Here is a 22774-nt window from a genome sequence, read left to right as displayed (position 1 = left end):
CTCTGAAGTGTTGTCCAAGGAGGCATCATTTTAGGATGGATATTTTAAAACCACTTTCAAGACTTCGTTTCTTTTTCATTGTTAATATACTTTATTTTTCTTAGAGCAGTTTTAAGTTCATGGCAAAACTTGAGCAGAATGTGCAGAGATTTCGCATATATTCCTTGCCCTCACATATGCACAGCCTCCCTACAATAAAACTCCCACACCAGGGTGGGCCCTTCATTACAATCAATGAACCTATGTCATCACACCATCATCAACCAAAATACACAGTTTCCATTGGTGGTAACTCTTGGTGTTGTACATTCTATACAATTTGGTCTGTTTCATCATAAAATCCCTGTAAGTACAATAAGGTAAGAGAAAAGCACATCTTACTGACACCAGAGCTAAAAAGTCTGGACCCCTTAGCCCTACCAAAGCCTCAGGAAAACTTCCCACCCTGGTGCCCATTTTAAAAACACTAGTAGGAGAAACAGAACTGAATTTGGAGTCAGACAGATTTCTCTGTCTCTAACTCTGTGACTTTGAGTAACTTAAATTTTCATGGTTCATTTTCCTCATTTCCAAAATAGAAATCATAGTAAACCTCATAAACCTCTGAGAAAGATTTAAATGAGGTCACATATGTGTAATATTTTACCATAAAACCTGGCACAAGTCGTCATTCAGTAATTGGTAGATTTTCCTAAACTTTCTCAAAACTAATGTCATTAATGCCAGCTATATCTTTTTCATAGAATGATGGTGAAGGTACAGTGACAAGTTTCAAAAATGCAGAAATGTGTGATATTTTATTATGTTTCACAGAGGTCATGAGACATTATCAGATTTCAGCCTTAAAAACATGTTAACTTTGGCCTGAAGTAGATTTACTAATAAAACATGGGTAATTTTCTGGAAATGATCAGAAAGTTGAAATTTGCATTATCATTTATAGAAAATTATCTATTTAAAACGAGCCTCTAAATTTACCGTCTTGTCCCCTGCTTAAGGTGTATTTCCATGTGACTTTGATCTATATGGGAAAAATACAGAAGACAAAAAGGAGATACTCTCTCTGATAATTTATTTTTTTCTCATGGTTATAATTTCTCATGGGCATAATTTTTTCTCATGGCCATAATAATCTCATGGGCATAAGGAGAAGTTCCTTAAATTAAGGAGACATATCTTATTTTCCACTTACTAAAAGAACCTACTTTCTACTTTCCCATCCACTTTGCATAAATATAACAAGATCAAAGATTTAGTGATTATGAATGGCATACAAATTCATGACTCTCATGTAGTACATATCATCTCATTATCCTTCATTTAGAGTTGCAGGATTATACAATAAATTATGTTATTATACTTGGCCTTCAGTTAACTCTATTAGAAGCTGAGCTTATAATTTACAGTGAAGTGAATTAATGTTGGAGTGTTTTATTGTCATTTTAACTACTATAAATAATTATATTATCTAATGTTGCCTTCTCATTAAAGATTAATGTAGAATTAGTGACAAAATGGGATGCTCATCAAATATAAAAACCCCATAAAATTTAATGTTTCCTGAGTTGTAATTTGAAAATTCAAAAAGCACTTGTGATTTAAATCTGTTAATTCTCATTATCAAACTTGTATCTTTGCTTCAAACATATACATGAAGGCACAAACACATTTTATGTAAGAAGCAAGAAGTGAGAGGAAATGTGTTAATCAAGTGTAATAAACTGTTTATGATAATGTATTCATATTTTTTTTAAAAAACATGAATCATGGGAATATAGAACTACTATAAATCTAGGTACCTTTCTAATGGTAAAACATCCTTAATGTTCCAGTGGGTCTTCTAAAGGATAACCAGTATGTAACTTCATGTTACATAAGCTGATTTGGTAAATAAAATGATAAAATAAAAATAAAATGCATTATACTGAGACTTCTTAGCTTGGAAACGATCTAATCAAGAAGTCTGTATTAATGCATTATGCCAGGAAAGTTATAAATTATACATGACACAGCATAACATTCAAGCATTAACATAACTTAAGAACATGGTTCTATCCTGGTTAAATAAAAAGCTGAAGTCTTCCTATGTGACAGATCCGACTTTGGTATTATATCATATTCTAGCGCAGGTTTATTGTTAAAAAGCATTTCAATAGTATCAATCCTATTTCTCTTTTATTTTTCTTTCCATTAGGCAAGGACATATTTGATCCAGCACCATGTTCAGAGAGTTTACATGTTGTTAGTATCAACCAAACCCATGTCTTTGTTTTTTTTTTATATTGTAATAAAATTTTGTGCCAAGACATGCTTGTCCTCAAAACAGTCAAATATAAATATCTCAGGGTGAAGAATGTCATTTGTTTTACATTTTCCCCATGGTATTAAGCAAATCCTACATTTCATAAAGTATTCTACAAAACTGTCTTTTGTATAAAACTTTGTAGAAAATTATTTGCCATTTTACTATAGGTTTGCCTGGCTCATAGATAAAAGAAAAGAATGTTTTCCATACTTTTCATACCACACCATCATAATCTATTTGTTAAGAATGCTCTAGGGCATGCAATACCCCTTATGTTGTGGTGCTTTTAGACTGAGGACCATATGTGGTGTTATCCCAGGAAACAGCAGGGTTCAGTTATAGGGTTGGATGCTTTTTTCTCCCTTACCCTAACAGGCCCTGCCTTTATACATTGTTACCATTAGTGCCGTTTATTTAGTATAATTAGTATACTCCGGGTGCATTTGTTAAGAATGCTATATACAGCATTATTTATATGCATCTTGATAGTCACAGCTTTGTAATTTAAATTGCAGCATTCTCTATTATATGGAAAAGTAACCCACAAAATAAGTTTAAACAGCAATCAAGTCTATTTTGGAAAATATGGAAATTATTTTACTGCACATATTGTCTTCCACATAAAAAGGTATAATATGAGGACAGTTACCATACCTTGTTGGATAGACTGATGAATGTGTATCCGAGAGAAAGGTGTAAATCCGTTGGGTCTGTTAACAAAATGTCCCTGTTATCTTGGCCCATACTTGTAATATGAAGTTACTCTAAAAATCTCTAGTGTATTTCTGATATCTATATTTGAATTAAATTGAATTTAAACTTCAAATTTATGCTATCTATTCCGAAGCTATTATCCAAACTCTAGGTTAATACAAAGATTAGGGGAAAATCTTTTGGAAAAAAAAAATAATTGTTGCTTTCTTAGAATGAAAATTTTGCAAATAATGAAGAATCCTTTGAGGATATATTTTATTTGGATTTCGGTAACTAGTTTAAATTATCACAGAGCATTCTCCATAATGAAGTACTACTCTCCAGAAGAAAGCAATTTACCTGAATCTTATATCACCTGCAGGAAGGAATACCCTGACTCCAGCACTCTCTAACCATCCATTATGAACTAAGGAACTGGGGCGGGGGGAATGCTAAGAAATATTTAGGAAGGTTACAACCCAAGGATTCAAATTCACTAAAAGCCTGGGATTTAATCATAAAATTGTACAAACCTTACCCCACTACCACCACCTACTGCCAAACCAACAGGATTCCAGTGTAAAACAGTAGATTACAACAGAAGGAACTGTAAGACTGAGACTCTATGTAAAGATGAGTTTTTAGGAAAGTCTAAGAAAATAGGAAAAACGAAAAAGGACAATAAAGCAATTTGAAGCTTCAGAGACCACGAGCCAAAACAAATATTAAACACAATCAAAGGCCTAACCAGATTAACATAAAAACTTATACTAAAGGCCTAATAACCTCACTTTCTATTAACTGTCATCTCTGGTTTTTAACAAAAATTATAAGGCATGCCAAAAGACAAGGAAAAAGAAAAAAAAAAAAAAGCCTGAAGAAACATAGCGAACATCAGAACCAGTCTCAAATATGACACAGATGTTGGAATTATGAGACCATGTATTTAAAATAACCAATGACAGACCTGCAGCCTCATTGATTATTTCCTTGGCTATGTCCAGCCTACTGATGAACCCATCAAAGGCATTCTTCATTTATGTAACAATTATATATATATATATATATATATATATATATATATATATATATATATATATTATTTTTTTTTAATTTCTTGCATTTGCTTTTTACTATTGTTTAGAATTTCTATCTCTCTACTTATATTACTCTTCTATTCTAGTATGTTGTCCATTTTTTCCATTAGAGCTCCATGAATATAGATGAAAAAACCTTCAACAAAATATTAGAGAATTGAATTCAACAATATACAAACACATGAAGTATCACATTTAAGTAAGATGTATTACACATATTCAAGGTTGTGTTAACATTTGAAAGTCAATTAATTTAACCTTACACATCTACCAAAAAAAGTAAGAAAAATCATATGGTTATATCAATAGATGTGAAAGAAAATATTTGACAAATTCAAACACCCATTCTTTTTTTTTTTTTAATTTATTGGGGTGACAATTGTTACTAAATTTACATAGATTTCAGGTGTACAATTCTGTATTACATCATCTATAAAACCCATTGTGTGTTCACCACCCAGAGTCAGTTCTCCTTCCATCACCATATATTTGATCCCCTTTACCCTCATCACCCATCCTCCACCCCCTTACCCTCTGGTAACCACTAAATTATTGTCTGGCACCCATTCTTGATAAGTACTCTCAGCATATGAAAAATAGAATGGAACTTCCCCAAGTTGATAAATGACATTTTAAAAATGTACAGTTAACATTTGATTTAATGGTGAGACTGGGTGCTTTGAGGGTAACACAAGGATATTGTCTCAGCACTGTTTTAATTTCATACTGAAAGCCCTACCTAATTCAATAAGACAATAAAAGACAATAAATCTACATAAACAGATTGGCAGATGCCATAATTATATATGTATAACCTCCCCAATTAGTTGAGGAAATATGAATGAAATTATAAGGAATACATAGTCTGTATATGAAATAGAGTGAATATTGTGTGTTGACATGTCTCAGAGGTATCTAAAACTGTCACTTAGATTATGTGTGTATTTGTGTGTATGCATGTATATACAATCATACGAAGTGTGATGTACTGTAATATATAGTGTGTCATTTTATTCCTTATAATAGCAAATTTAGGGAAAGAAAAGCAGTATTTGTGTTTTTCTTATAATTTTACTTATGAACTGGATGATATTAATCTAAAATACATAAAATATTTGATGGCTAGTGAAGAATAATGTTGTAAAATAATGACTAACAATATTTTCCTTTGAAAGACAATAATTAAAATCTTACTTTTGAACCATGTAATTTATGTGAGTATGTAGATCTGTACTAGTTGATTAAAACTCTAATCACTTATTATGAGTTTAACTTTGACATAATTATAAAGACTTCAATGTTGGGGAATGCTATATACATTATTCTTGCCTCAAAGTAACTTTCATAGATGATAGTCTCCAAGATATGAGACTTTGTAGTGAAATGAGTAAGATACATCTTTTCTAAGAGTTTTTACTGGATTTTTATAAAAGAAGTAGTTGAAGCAAAGGTAAATGAGGAATTTCATTTTATTTTAATTCCACTAGAACTTTTCTGTTTAAATTAATTTTCACCTAATTGTCCTAGAAATGTTTGACATAAATCCCTCCCCAAAGCACATGCAGACAAAAATTAAAACAATTTATAAATAGTACTCTCAAATGCATTTGTTAGTTCATTTCTAGGCTTACACAAAAAAGATTTCTGACAGAAAATATAATTAGGTTTCAGCTGGGACACTGACAGTCTTGACACTGAGCAAAGCCCAGTAAAGGCTGTCATTCTAAGGCAGAAGAAACATAGGAAAACATTTGGGAAATTGTGTATTTAAAGATTGCTTGACTAACTTATACAATATATATTCAATATGTTTTGATATTTCCTCTAAATTTAGAATACTGTTAGTATTGCTGTGTATTTTCCAAGAACATTTCTGTCTCTGGATAAGGGTTAGCCTTAGATGTGCAGTGTCTTCTCCCTTCCTAAATGTCTTCTCCCAGGCCATTTCTTCCTGTTGGTACCACTGAACTTCCTGCAGACACACGTCATCACTCCTGCTGTTGGCAGATAAGGAGGATCTTTTAGATTTACCCTCCTCTCCTTATTTTCTTCATTTAGGAGGCACTGTAGCCCAAACAATGTTCTCTAGAAGACAAGAAAAACATAGTGCTTACTTCTATGAGAAGTCAAAATACAAATAATTGCACAAATTATTGTACTTAGTAAAAACCGATAAATACTATAAAAAGAAAGAGAAGCGAAAAATATGTGTGTGTATTTACATAATATGTGCATAGATATACTTTATACTTATAGTGTGTAAATATAATACATAAATATAAATACAAATATAATACAGAGCAACAATTTTTTATGTGTGTGTGTACATTGTTGTCTTTACTCTTCCTTATCTGACAACTCTTATTAATATGGTTATAAAGTGGAGGCTCTGTCAGATGTGAATGTAATTTGGGAAATATTGAATCACTGTCTGGCTGACCCATGAATAGCTGTCACACTCATAAATATAAAACATGAAGCTTAATTTTATGCTTCAGCACAGAAGGGAGTAAAAAGTTTCAAATGATTAATATCAGTATCGATATAGTGACCTACAATAATAAGTTACCTGTGACTCTCATCTTTTTTTAATAGTGAGTTTTAGATAAAACACCATATATTATTCTTTTTTGTGCATCGTATAATTGATACTGCAGCCGTTAGGGATACTATTTCTAACAACATATTATTAAAGAAAAATGATAAATTGTGTTATCTTGTTCATAATAAAGAGAGAAATTGCCCTATATTATCCCCACGAGCAAATATTCAATCAATTTAATCCTTAGTTTGTAATAGATGCAGGAAGGTTTCAATTCTACTGAGAAATCTCCTCAGGATTAAAACACATTAGAAGGGTGGCTCTGTGGCGCAATGGATAGTGCATTGGACTTCTAGAACACATTAGAATAACAGGGCATGTACATATATGGATCCCTCATATGAAGCTATGACTTTCCATTAAAATTCAGCTTGAGTTAATATAATAATAATACTACTAATAAAACAAATGTAGAGACCAGGATTTATTTTACAATGAATTAAAATTGCCAACATGGGAAATCTCTAAGCAGTGTGTTCCTTTCTATTTTCAACCATAAATCATTACATACGAGTTTAAATTGCACATAATATTTAAATATATACCAGGGGTGCTAAAAAATGTACACAAGTGGACACTTTGGTCAACATTGCTCAAGCAGCAGTTCGCCATAATCAGAAGTGTCTGGACGCTGATGGTAACCACTTGGAGCATCTCTTGTAATTGCAGAAGTCAAAAGTGACTTGCATTCATCTTTTGTTATAGGTATATATTATTACAATTTTAATACAGTTTACAGTTTTCCTTTCTTAAAATGTGTATACAGTTGTTTGTTATTTTTTGGTGTGTGTGTGTGTGTGTGTGTGTGTGTGTGTTATAGATGAAGCACTGTTATAATAGCCTTGTCAAAGGAAATGGACAAAGCAAAATATTACCTAGTAAGGAAATAGTTAAAAATCCAAATTTGCAAACTCTGAAGCTATCTGTGATGCAGATTTTAGGAGGGAGGTGGAGACTTGCTTCCCTCCCTCCCTCCCTCTCTCTCTCTCTCTCTCTCTCTCTCTCTCTCTCTCTCTGTCCCTCTCTCCTTCCCTCCCTCCCTCTCTCCTTCCCTCCCTCCCTCACTCTCTCCCTCCCTCCTTTCCTTTTTAATTTCATGATCTCAGGAGTAGGGGATAGGTAGTGCTGTGTTGGTTTAAAAACTTACAAAGTGGTATTTCAGGTATGGAGAAGCACACCACAGATGATTCAGTGATTCCAGACCAGTGCAAGACAGTGCAGTCAGGCTTTCGACTTCAAGCTCTCTAAAGGGAGGAGCTTAAATGTAATTGCCTTTGCTCCCGCCAGAATTAGCATGAAGAAGGGGGCCAGCACATAGGCTCCACTGAGAAACAGCAACAGTCTGGGAGGACTGTAGGCATGCTAAGGCCTGGGAAAGAAAAGACAAACAGAAAACAGAATATTAGGATTGCATTTTTTTAAATATCGAACATTTTCTATTAAAGGGCTCTAAGATACATTTAATTTCAATGAGAAATATAATGTGTTAGATAAAACAGTTATATTGTTTAACCTATACATATTTCCAAAGCGATTTCTACAAACCACAAAACCTCTCTCTCACACCATTATACAAATCAGCTGCCTCTCAGCATGGAACCACTTCAAGTCACCCACCCTGATGAGAATAGGCATTGTTTGTTCCTCTCTCTGTGCTATTTATTTTGTTTTCCAATCTTTTTCCCCAAAAAATCTTCCCATTATAAAAGTGGAAACCTGGAAGCTGTTTTCTACTTTGAAGGAAAAGTGAGGAGCCCTCCACAATATAAACTTTCCCCAGGGGTTGTCAGTGGCTCCCCAGTTCTCTTAGCTGCACTTATTCCTGGAGGAACCTGTGTTTGTGCCAATGGGGTGCCTCATGAGAAAGAGTGAATGTTTGCCTATTGAAATACACAAGCACTTCTTACACAATAAGAAATCCCTTCAACTGTGCTTCTCTAAATGGACCCCAGTCCCTAAATTGAATACATATCACTTTTATAATTAGGGGGAAAATTATTTTTAATGCATGAAGTGAATTTCCTATTCACCTATCAATGCCCAGATTGAATTTTATCACTTCCAGAGTGCTTTCCTAATTTTCTTCTGTACACAATTTTATATGAATCTTATGTCCCAAGAATTGTTTATCTTATTATTTATATATGCCCTGAGTCCCTTTTAAAATATCAAGTTCTTGAAGCCTATGAATTATGTCTAAACATCTTCATGTTTCCCAAAGGATCTAGAAATGTGTCACTTTTTAAATGGTCAGTCAATTAAATTAATTAAACTATTATTCTAGGTTGTTTTGTTGCACATAACAAATATATATATATATTTCTGTTTTTTAGATATTGAGGGCATAGGGACTCTGGAATCATGCCCTGATTCTGTTCATTTGTATTGAAAATACACAAATGAGGGGCCCATTTGTACTGAGTCTTCTTTGCAAATCTCTGAGTGCTACTTTACACCAAAACCTTCCATTAAGAACCAGATGTTCTAAACCAATGCACTAGTGTTATTTGGATTTATAGGAGATTTGAGAGAAGGTGGACTGCTGAAATAAAAATATGAAACTCAGAGCCTGTGTGCAGGTGTGCTTGTAGGCGCTCTGGAAGTCTCGATATTGTTTTGATAATCAATTCTCTCAACTGGGGTTTGGTGCCATGTTGAATAATGTCACCCCAGGAATTTCTGCTTCAAAATGCGTATGTCATTGTAAAACTGAACAGTGAAAAACTGTTCTGAAATTGTTTCAAACTTGTGAAACACGAACTTTTGAAATATCTCAGAGATCAGTGAAAATTATAATTGAATAAATGCATGTCATTAAAGCTGGTAAGTTTTTGTTGCTTAGTGAAAGTCTCAATTTATTTGCAGTTGTACAAAATTAGAATGTCTCCTAGCTTGTTTTTCTCAGGGCCAGCTCTAGCTATTTTTTTTATTTGTTTCTTAAGATTTTTATTACAATACAGCTAACATACAATAGTATATTGATTTCAGGTGTACATCATAGTTATTCAACAGTACCCACCTGGCACTATACATAGTTATTACCATATTACTGATTATATCCCTTGTGCTAAAGAAGCGATCATCATGATTAGTCCAACAATCATCTGACACTGCACCATGCCATCACAATATTATTGGCTATATTCCCTATGCTGTTTTACAGCCCCATGACTTACTTGTTTTATATCTGGAAATTTGGACCTCTTCTTACTCTTTAACTTTCCCCCACTTTTTAAAATTTTCAATTAAAGTTGACATTCAATATTGTTTTATATAATAATTTCAGGTATACTGTTTAGTGATTATACAGTTATATTTATATAATTTAAAAGGTGATTCCCTGACTAGTACCCACCTGGTACTATACATAGTCATTACCATAGTATTGATTATATTTCCTATGCTTTACTTTACATCCCTATGACTGTTTTATAACTAACTATTTGTATTCCTTAATCCCTTCCCCTTTTTCACCCATCCCCAACAACCCTCCCATCTGGCAACCATCAAAATTTTATTTGTATTTATGAGTTTGTTTCTGTTTCATTTGTTTGTTTACTTGGTTCGTTTGATTCCACTTATGATGATATTTGTCTTCCACTTATAATGACAAATGTCATTCTTTCACTGAATGGCATTTGTCATTCACTTATGACATTTGTCTTTTACTGTCTGACTTACTACACTCAGCAAAATGCCCTCTAGGTCCATCCATGTTGTCGCTGATGATAAGATTTTCTTCTTTTTTAAGGGTGAGCAATATTCCATTGCATATGTGTAGTATACATGTACCACCTATTCTTTATCCATTCATCCATTCAGGGACACCCAGGTTGCCTTCCTATCACGGCTTTTGTAAATAAGGCTGCAATGGACAGGTGGATGAACAGGTCTTCTCAATGCAGTGTCTGGGTTTCTTCAGATAAATTCCCAGAAGTGGGATTTCTGGGTTCTTCTTTGTCTCTTAGCATAGTCTTCATTTTAAAGTCTGTCTTGTTTGGTATAAATACTGCTACCACAGCTCTTTGTTTGTCTGTTTGTTTGTTTTGTTTGTTTCCATTTTCATGAAATATCTTTTTCCATCCATTTATTTTCAGTTTGTGTATGTCTTTCAATCTGAAGAGTATCTTCAATCTGTAGACAACATATGTAAGGATATTGTTTTGTTATCCATGCAGCCCTCTTTCTTTTTATTAGAGCATTTAATCAATTTATATTGAAAGTAATTGTTGGTAGGTATGTAGTTATTGTCATTTTATTATTCGTATTTTATTTATTTATTTATTTATTTATTTATTTATTTATTTATTTATTTATTTTGTCTTAAAGAAGTCCCTTTAAGATTCCTTGTAATATTGGTTAGGTGGTGATGAACTCCTTTAGCTTTTTCTTGTCTGTGAAATTCTTTTTGTGTCCTTTGTTTTTACAAAATAATTTTGCTGGATAGCGTAATCTTGCTTGTAGGTCCTTGATTTTCATCACTTTGAATATTTGCAGCCAATCTCTTCTGGCCTGCAAAGCTTCTGTTGAAAATTCAGCTGGCCGTGTTATGGGAGCTCCCTTATAGGTAACTAACTGCTAATCTCTTTCTGCTTTTAAAATTTCCTCTTTGTCCTTAATCTTTGGTATTTTAATTATGATGTGTCTCGGTGTCGGCATCTTTGAGTTCATCTTGTTTGGAACTCTGTGCACTTCCTGGGCTTGTATATCTATTTCCTTCACCGGGTTAGGGAAATTTTCAGTCTTTATTTCTTCAAATAGGTTTTCACTTCTGTGCTCTCTCTCTTCTCCTCTCTGGTACCCCATAATATGAATGTTGGTAAACTTGATGTCCCAGAGACCTCCTAAACTCTCCTCATAATTTTGGATTCTTTTAGCTGTTCTGATTGTATGTTTTCTACTACTTGATCTTCTAAATCATTGATTTGATTCTCTGCTTCATCTAATCTACTTCTGATTCTCTATAATTTATTCTGCATTTCAGTTATTGTAGTCTTTATTTCTGACTAGTTCTTTTTTTATGTTTCTGTCTCCATTTTTATGTTTTCTATCTCTTTGTTGAAATTCTCCCTGAAATCATTTATCTTTAAATTTGTGAATACAACATGGTGGTTGGTTCAATGTAATGTAAATATCATTTTGGGAGAATTATCTTTTAAATATGTAATGACATATTTTGTTGAATAGAGCTTTAAATTTTAATGTCAAATTTATTAATCAAACACTTAAGGATTCTTACCCTGGAGTATTCTATCTTACTTTGAAGTTATAAAGATATATATCTTTATTATTTTTCTAGAGATTTTAACAATTACTTATCTAGAAAAATTATACCTTTAATGGCATGAGATAGGATTTTTTTCTTTCTTTACTTCTTTAAAACTGCCTTCCCTTCCTACCAATTTGCAATACACTCTGAGTTATTTATCAGGTCCTGGTATGCAAGAATCTATTTCTGAGTTCTCCTTCCTATTCTGTCAGTCCATTTTAATCTGTTTCAATACCACAGTTTCTTGATATTTATGATATTCATCTTATTCTTTATCTTCATATTTATCTAAATTATTTTCAGCCCGTTAGTATTTTATATAATTATACATCAACTTCTTTAATTTAAATTAAAACAAAACAAAACAAAACAAAAAATCTTGGGATTTATTTTGGGATTTAAAACACAACATATAGGTTAGCTTTGGAAAAAGTGACATCCTACAATGTTTGCAAGCATAATTGTATCTCTCATGTTCATGTCTTTTTTTATATTCTTTAGTAATATTTAGTAATATTTTCAGGAATGTCTGTACATATTGATTACTATGGTATGTTATAGTTTTGTTACTAAGGTGAATGGATCATTTTCTTTCCTATTATATTTTCTACATGTGTGTATTTGTGTGTGCATGTGTGCATGAAGCATTGTTTTGGGGATCCTGTGGAAATCGCCACTGACTGCATATGGCTGATGAACTTGTACTACCTATTTGTGTTTCTGCAATATCCATTTATCCAAAGTAGGTTAATAGGTAGGAATAATTGGAAGAGGGAATGAATCTCTGATTTTGACATTCTGTAGATGATTTGGTCTGAATATCATTTTTAGGTACATGTTCAAGCCTGAGTTGGGTATTTTAAAATGAACTTAATCCCCAAACAAATACTGAAGGAGATCTGAATTATTATACAAATTCAGATGTGACTGGTTTTCATAAATGCTTCTTGAAAGCTTACATGGACAAGGTCGTGCTTCTACATGCCCTATATCATAGTCATTAAATACATCCTGAGGAAAAGGTTATCTTCATTCTAATTTATTTTAGAAGAAAAACTGAGATTCATAAATCCCATCACTGTCATAGGTCCTATATAGTAAGTGGCATAACTGGGATGCGAAACGAGTTTCCTTGTCTATAAATTCAGTACTCTTCTTATTATATCACAGCTGCCATTATGAAAATCACTTGGATATTCACCTTTGAAATTTCCATTGCCTCTTGTTTTAGTACTCTTTGTTTTCTAATGAAAATCCAACCACAGAATTTCCTTTAGTCATTCAATAGTGAGACTGCTTTGTAGGTTTCTAAGAAAGAAGTTTCTTCTAGTCTTTGTTTTCTCACAGCAGAGAACTCCTTCATCAATTTATTCATTGATTTAGCAGCCTTCTGAGCAGAGCATGCCACAGTAACTTAAGGGTAGAAAGAAAGACTTAAAGGATAGGTAGATGATCACCAAACGCAAATGAAGTAACAGCAAGTTGGATCTTTTTCCAAAGTGTAGCAACCACTCTCCAGGGAAAGAACAGCTCACGGGGCGCTTTGGCCCCCACCCTAACAGCTGCTGCTGTTTGCCACTGTGTTCTAGCGGGTTGCCACCCGCTACTATTTGCCACTGTGGTCTTCAGCAGAGCAGGGTTGAGTTGTTTCTGAAGTTAAGTGACGATGCCTGCTCTTGATCGGCTGCCAACAACGAAGAGAAATCACCAAAGGTTGTGAATACATTTCTAACCTCAGGACCAAACTAAAGTCTCCTGACACTTCCTCTAATGAACTTTATGTGTGCTTTACTTTATTGTTGTTTATTTTTACCTCATAAGGGAAGTACTTTCTCTGAGGATTCCTGTCAAATATTTCTTACTGTCAGTTTGCATTGCTCACTTGATTGTAACAGTGCAGTAACATGCACATTTTAAAATGCACATAACATAGAGCTATATATATGACAAAACTGCCATAGACATTGATTGGATTTGTATTTTATGGAGAAACAGGGTAGTGCAATGGACTTAAAAGCACAATATACGTATCCTTGACTAAAAACTTGACCAACTCTGCTTATTAATACAGTCTGAGAACATTTATAGTTAGAATAGTATGGATAATCAAATCCTTCAAATGTTCATGCACTTCAGCTTTCAATTTCCCAGTGACTTGGAAATTGATAGTTGAATTAATCTAACTAAAAACTGCCAAGAATTGCTATGCCACAGGGGTAGTTAAGAATGGGTAATCTGTGCATTGAAATTGATGCCATTCACCCAAATGGTGGCCAGGCCTAAGTGTTAGTTGATAAATTTGTAGTTTCCTTTCAGCTAGCCTGGCTTCCCGAGTATTCATACTGATCTTTGCCCCTGAGCCCCCTGGGATTTCACGGTTGTGGTCAGAAATCTGGCGCCTATGTTGAACTTGTCTCTACTGATACGTTTATCTTTATTTATTTATTTTTCTTGGATAGGGTTTTTAAATGGCCTTTGGATAACTATTCTTAAAACTGTCTTAAAAATTTAGTAAAACTAAAATATGCAATTTCTATCATAAAGGACAAAGCGTATAGGCTCAACAAATTCATTTGTTGACTAATGATCTCAGTTTAAGTTCATGGAAGTCATGGCAGGCTAAGTGATGACAAATTTCAGAGTCAGGAAAAAGCAGAATTTGGATTGACTGAACTATAATCGTTTATTATTATTATTGTTGTTGTTGTTGTTGTTGTTGTTGTCATTATTTGATTAGTAAATATTCTCTAAAATTAAAATTCAGGCAAACATCTCATTTTTGTGAACATCATGAGGGCATTTGGAACAGTTCAACCCTAATTTAAATTTATTCCTAAAAGCTGCCACTATTCATATGATATAAAGAAACATGATTTTTTTTCACTCCTTAAATACAAAATTCAATTTGGTTGATAGAATTTGTAGATGGATGTGTGAAAAGTAACTAAAATATTAACGTGCCAAACACATCATTGAATTGTTACAAGAATGAGCTGTTTACTACGTGAGAAGCACATAGTTCTGCATGACAAAGAATTTAGGACTGTCACCTCTTGTCTGCATGCCTCAGTTTCTGTATCTGTAACATGAAATGAGATAGATGGGTGATCTGGAAGTCTGCTTCAGCTAGCACAGTCTATACAAGGGTAACTCAAAGTTAAGGAATACATTTTCCTAAAGCCTCACTTTATTCTCAGTGCTATTATATGAAGGGTACAAAATGAATAAGAAAAGAATTAAACAGCCAAAAGTAATAAGGTCATTATTGCTATACTACTTCACTGTTTTGGTACATTTCACATTTTGGGGATAATTTACTAGTTTGCTCCCGGAATGGGAACAGAAACTTACGTCTTTTCTATGTCTGTCATAAAATGATCTCAGGCCCTGACCTTCCTTACTTTATGCTGCTTTTAATTCTGTCTGGGAGTTAATCTTATCTCAATTATCTTTGGTCAATCACTCAATAATACTATGCTGTACTCTAGCATAACTGTAGCTGGCAAGTAAGTTCTAAAATATTTCATAAATAGCAAAAACTAAGAAATATGTGTAATATTATCCATTCAGCCTTATTTATTTATTTATTTTATTGCATTAAATAGATGCCTATTTTCAAATTTGTTTTGCACTCAGAACTGTACTGTTGGTAAATGAGAGTACTCTCCTGGAACAAAGGGAAGAATCAATTCTGAGGCAGGGCAAAGCAGTTGGGCGGAGTTGCCTTTTCTTCCCCAGGGTGGAGTGCTTCTCCTGTTCTCACTACATCTGGCAGCACAGATGGCAAGAAAATTAATAGGAAGGAGGAAGCTTTGACCTCATGTGGATATAAACAAGTCCTGAGACTACACAGGCAGGCAAATCCGATAATAGTCTTAAAAGAGACCTTGAAAGTTCACTGAGTTCAGCTCCCTTCTGCTGATAGAGCTGTACTTGACAAAGTCCCACGTCCTGGACGAGCATCCTGGAGGACCTATGCACAGATCTACTAGAATAGGTCACCGAGGACAGCACACAGTGCATCTCCCTAGGTAAATGTGGAAGTAGGGTATACACATCTGTGTTATATTAGTGTATTTTGTTGGAGATAGGAGATAAAGAAAAGGACTACTTAAGTTCTTCCTATCACGTGCAGTCAACACATTATTAGAATCATCAGAGATAAAGAGCCTATAAACAGATGTTCATCTCTAACCACATTTGCAGGGTTAACCCAACTAGCTTGTTTCAAACACATGTCAGTAATTGACATTAACTCACTAAACAAATAACTATTGATTATAGAACTCTTGATCTGAAAAATGATCTGGATTGTGCACATGTTCTTTGTGGCAGCACTGAACTGGCTATTTAGACACTGTTGACAGGATGGTGCAAAATTCATCCGTACCCCCATATTCCTCACTACCTTCCATTAAAGGTGGCTTCATGTGGCAATGAGCCTTCCTTAGCCCAAGGCCGCTTGGAGGATTTTCATGAAGGATTTGTTTTTCTGATTAAAGGGACAAATGGATCTTATGCTATACTTTCTCCCCTCCACTTTCTTTGAACATGGGCTTGATATATTATAACCATGGAAGCAAAGCAAGAGAATTGCCAATCGCTCATATTGTTCCAGCAATTTTCCTGGCAACTCATTTTTATTATGTAAATATAACTAACTCCTGTTTTTTTTTAAATTTTAAATTTAATTAACATTTAATAAGTATTTACTATGTTCTAAGTGCTTTATACATATTAACTCACTTAAAAAGTATGATCCTTACTCTCACTTTACAGATGAGGAACTTAGACACAGAGAGGTTAAGTAACTTGCCTCAGGTACCAAGAGTTGAACCCAAGTTGTCTAATCTGGCTCCACAATACATAATCTTTTTTTAAAAAATTATTTATTTATTAATTTTTTAAAATTTATTGAGGTAACATTTGTTAGTAAAATTACATAGATTCCAGGTGTACAATTCTGTATTACATCATCTATAAATCCCATTGTGTATTCACCACCCAGAGTCAGTTCTCCTTCCATCACCATATATTTGATCCCCCTTACCCTTCTCCCTCCCCCCACCCACCTTATACTCTGGTAACAACTAAACTATTGTCTGTGTCCATCAGTTTTTGTTTCTCGTATGTTTGTCATGTTCTTTTGTTGTTTTTGGTTTATATACCACATATCAGTGAAATCATAGGTTTCTCTGCTTTTTCTGTCTGACTTATTTCACTTAGCATTATACTCTCAAGATCCATCCATGTTGTCACAAGTGTTCCTATATCATCTTTTCTTACTGCCAAATAGCATTCCATTGTGTATATATACCACAACTTCTTTATCCATTCATCTATCAAAGGACATTTTGGTTGTTTCCATGTCTTGGCCACTGTAAACAAAGCTGCAATGAACATTGGAGCACACGTGTCTTTATGGATAAATGTTTTCAGATTTTTGTGGTAGATACCAAGGAGAGGGATTGCTGAGTCATATGGTAATTCTATTCGTAATTTTTTGAGGAACCTCCACACTGCCTTTTATAACGAATGCACCAGTCTGCATTCCCACCAACAGTGTATGAGGGTTCCTTTTTCTCCACAGACTCTCCAACACTTGTTACTATTTGTCTTGTTGATGATAGCCATTCTGACTGGGGTGAGGTGATATCTCATTGTGGTTTTTATTTGCATTTCTCTGATGATTAGTGATGTTGAGCATTTGTTCATATGTCTATTTGCCATTTATAAGTCCTCTTTGGAGAAATGTCTCTTCTGGTCCTCTGCCCATTTTTTAATTGGGTTGTTTGTTTTTTTGTTGTTGAGTTTCATGAGTTCCTTGTATATTTTGGATATTAGCCCCTTATTGGAGGCACTGTTTGCAAAAATCTTCTCCTATTCAGTCGGTTGCCTCTTTATTTTGTCGATGGTTTCTTTTGCTATGCAGAGGCTTTTAAGTTTCATATAGTCTGATTTGTTTATTTTAGCTTTTACTTCCATTGCCTTTGGAGTCAAAATCATAAAATGCTCTTTGAACCCAAGGTCCATAAGTTTTGTACCTATGTTTTCTTCTATGCAGTTTATTGTGTCAGGTCTTATGCTTAAGTCTTTGATCCATTTTGAATTAATTTTGGTACATGGTGACAGATAACAGTCCAGTTTCATTCTTTTGCACGTGGCTATCCAATTTTCCCAGCACCATTTATTGAAGAGGCTGTCTTTCCTCTATTGTATGTTTTTAGCTACTTTGTCAAAAATTATCTGTCCATATTTATGTTGTTTTATTTCTGGGTTCTCAATTCTATTCCATTGGTCTATGTGTCTGTTTTTCTGCCAATACCATGCTGTTTTGATTATTGTAGCCCTGTAGTACGATTCTAGCAAATCGAATACAACAATGCATTAAAAATATTATTAATCACGACAAAGTAGGTTTCATCACCGGGGCACAAGGATTGTTCAATATCCATAAACTCATCAATGTGATACATCACATGAACAAAATAAAGGACAAACATCATATGATTATATAAATTGATGCAGAAAAAGCATTTGACAAGATACAACATCCATTTATGATTAAAACGCTTAATAAAATACTTATAGAAGGAAAATACCTTAACATAATAAAGGCCATCTATGACAAGCCCTCAGCTAATCTCATAATTAATGGTGAAAAACTGAAACCCTTTGCTCTACGTTCAGGAACACGACAGGGCTGTCCCCTATCACCTCTGCTTTTCAACATAGTGTTGGAAGTCCTTGTCAGAGCAATCAGGCAAGAGAAAGAAATAAAAGGCATCCAAATTGGGAATGAAGAAGTTAAATTATCACTCTTTGCAGATGACATGATGCTATATATAGAAAACCCTAAAGACTCCACCAAAAACCTGTTAGAAACAATCAATGAATACAGTAAAGTTGCTGGCTTCAAAATCAATGTACAAAAGTCCATTGCATTCCTATATACTAACAATGAAATCTCAGAAAAAGAAAAAAAAAAAAAACAGTTCCTTTTGCAATTACAGCAAAAAGAATAAAATACCTAGCAATAAACTTAACCAAGGATGTGAAGGACCTATATGCTGAAAACTATGACATTTTTGAAGGAAATTGCAGAAGACACAAAGAAATGGAAAGACATTCCATGCTCATGGATTGGAAGAATCAACATAGTTAAAATGTCCATATTACCCAAAGCAATATACAGATTTAATGCAATCCCCATCAAAATCCCAATAGCATTTTTTAAAGAAATAGAAAAAAAAATCATCAGATTTGTTTGGAACCACAAAAGACCTCGAATAGCCAAAGAAATCTTAAGAAAAAAGAACAATACTGGAGGTATCAAACTCCTGTTTTAAACCAGGTTTACTTCACTAACTTAATTTGAAAACACACCTAATTTATGTACTTATTAGGGTCTAAATTTTCTTTACAATATCTTAGTGACAAAAGCCTATGCCATGGTAGTCATAGTAACATTAATTCAACTCACACTTCTAAGTATTATTTCAACAATTGTATCTAGGTTTAACATCTAGAAAGCACTTTCAAACAATGTATCACCAAATGTCTTTTCGTTAACCTTAACAATTTTTTTTACTCCTGTTATTCTTCATTTCATACCAACTAAATGAACCACTCTTGCATATTTAAAATTATGCATTTTCCCATTTAAATTAAATTTGGAAACATACTAGATGAGCCCAGTTGTGTATATCTGACTACTTTTACAAAAGGAATCATAAGAGGGATTTTTTTGTCTTTTTTTTGTTTTATGAGAAGTGTTTGAAAACTACATATACAAATAGACCTTGAATCCCCAGATGACCAATGATTAGGTGGTTGTGTTAAATTTGAATATCCTCAATATTTTACAAATAAATCCAAGTTACTCGTGCCCCCAAATCACATTAACCTGTGGTTCTTTAATTTAACATGCATACAGGTCATCTAAAAAACTTGTTAAAACACAGATACTCGGTCCCACTTCCAAAATTTGATTCAATAATAGGTCTATTTGAAGAGTCCAGCATTTAAATATTTAACCTGCTTCCAGGACGCCTTGATATTGCTGATCTGAGGACAATTTAGTAGCTTAGACACAAATGTTCTCAAGTGGTGCCCAATAATAACACTGTGATACTTGTACTTCTTCAATGTGGGAGAGACCAAATGTCTTTGGGAAAGGTGTTGCTGTATGCTACTTCCAAACCATGTTTCTATTTAATATGACAATTGCATAGAATTGGCAAAATTCCAGTTGATGTTTAGATGAACAGCCTGTTTTTTCAGATATATAACTCTTAAACTTAGGTGAAAACATTTATGCAAATAAGTGGTCTCCCTACTCTAATTCTAATTGCTCCTGTTCTAATGGGTCCTCATCATTTCTAGTTTGGAATTTATTATTATCAATTCCAGGTCCTATGGTGTGTAAATAAATTTCAAAAACATGTTAATACCATAATAAAAGGACGTATGGAATCTAAAATTCACAGAAAAATATACCGTCGTGTTATGATGCAGCAATCACCTTTTTATTTTTTTTGAATTCCCATTTCAATAAGGAAGAAAGCATGTTCCTCACTAATCAGTATTATTTTCTTTTGTTTTTAGTTCTAATCACAAACCCACACATGCACACTGACATATTTTGTGTGCCGGAGGATGCAGGAAAGACACTACTTTACACTTGATGGAGAGAACAGGCTGCTGAGATGAATCTCATGCAGCAGGTGTCTGATGGACTATTATTTAATCTCTGCTTTGGGAAAGAGCAATCAAATGGTAGCTGTCGGTATTTGTTTAATAAAAACTCCAGATGTTGACAATGTTTCCCCATCACCATTGACATATAATCATTTGCACACAGCTGCTAAAAAACCATCAAGCCCAACTACTTTATGATTATCACTGGGAATATTTTTTTTCTTTTTATGTTTTATGCACAATCCTTATGGCATGACTCAAATATTTTTCAAGTGTTAAATTGAGCCCGCTAAATAAGATTTATTGACATTTATTGTCACATAGTTTTGTAAAGAGCACTGTCATGTCAATAGGGCCATTCTGGTGTAACAATAGAATGTCATAATTTGGAGTCTCTAGTTAACCTGGAAATGCAGAGCGCTATGCATATGGAACACTGTTTTGGCAAATTCCTGTTGTAAAAAAAATATATGTATTCAAAATTTGAGTGAAGGCAAAAAGAGTAAAGCACAAAGATTTTGTTGACTCTTTAAAGGAACTTTAGATTTTGACTCTCCAATTTTCTAGAGTTTGTTGTTTTTTTTTTAATTTTTTTATTTTTATGTTTTATAGCCAGCTAGATAGATGTCAGATAGGGAAACAGTTAAGTTGTTCCACATCCACAAAAATATTTTCAGAACAATTTCTGAGTTGTTTCAGTTTTGATAGATGTATGGTCTCCCCCCTGAGAGCAAAGACTAGTTCTCTCTGGATTTTGTAAGATACCTAAAAGGGTGACAAGCCTTCTAGGAATGAAAATGTTAACAGCAACAAATGTCATGTACATTTCTTTTTTCCCTCTCAGTTACTTCATGGGTAGGCTCTTTTAAGAAGATGTAGGTAGTCTTTATGAGTTGTTTTCATAAAGGAATGAGACTATAGCTTAAGGTACAGTAGCAGAGCTGCTATGTGACAATGCTCTCTAACTGAAAATGGTCTACAGACTGTGCCGAAGGTACTCTGATGTAGCCAGTTTTCAGAGAGGAGAGATTCAGTTCTGTCTGTCCCCTGACCTTTCCAGTCCTCACAAATCCCCTCATGTCTGGAGCAGAGTTGGCCTCTCTTTCTCTCCTCTACCACAGTGTTTCTCACTGTTTGAATATGAGTGGCCACAGTTACAGAAACCAATACTGAAATCACTAACAAGGTGTATTGTGTTGAAAAATTGCATTAATAACACTGAGTGATTATAGAATATTATATTAGGTTGCTATTACCTCTGTAACTAATTACCACAAATTTATTGTCATAACACAAATTTACTATCTTATAAGTTCTGGAGCTTAGATGTATTAAATGGTTTTAACTGGATAGAAATTAAGGTGTCATCAGGGCTGTGACACCTCGGTAATTCTTGGCTAAAATTCCATTTCCCTACCTTCCCTAGCATCTGAAAGCCATTCCTTTGCTTTTGGAGCCTTTCCTCCACCTTCAAAGCCAGCTGAGTAGCATCTTCAACTCTCTCTCTAACTCTGGCCTTTACATACTTGGTTACATCTCCTTCTATATCTCTGATTCTCAGTCCTCCCTCTTATAAGGACCTTGTGATTACACTGGGTTGACCTGGATAATCCAGTATAACCTCCCATCACAAGATCCTGAATTTAATCGCATCTGCAGAGTCCCTTTTGACATGTAGGATGATATATTCACAGGTCCCAAGAATTATAATCTAGACACTTTAGGGGAGGATTATTCTGTCTACCACAGCTACTGCAAAAATTATAGCTGTTGTTACAAATTCTAGATGAGACCATTTTGGTCAGCCATTCTCTTTAGAGTTAATTTTAGGACATTGTCAATTAAAAACAAAACAAAAAAACACACATAAAAACTATGATTTATAAGAAGTTTCAAACTATTCTTTCAAAAAGTATAGTTTTAAATAGTTAAATGTTGCAGAGGCCTACGTAAGATTACAAAAAGCACTGAAGATATAAAACAGCTATTTTGGGCTAGTTAAACTACACTAATTACTACTAATTAACTCATAATATGAAGATTCGAATATTAATGCATATGATTTAACAAAATGATTTGCAATAAGGAATATATAATAGAACAGACAT

Source organism: Rhinolophus hipposideros, assembly GCF_964194185.1.
Source record: "Rhinolophus hipposideros genome assembly, chromosome: 4".
NCBI classification, from domain to species: domain Eukaryota; kingdom Metazoa; phylum Chordata; class Mammalia; order Chiroptera; family Rhinolophidae; genus Rhinolophus; species Rhinolophus hipposideros.
The sequence above is the reverse complement of the archived record's forward strand: the minus strand, read 5'-3'. Positions refer to the sequence as shown.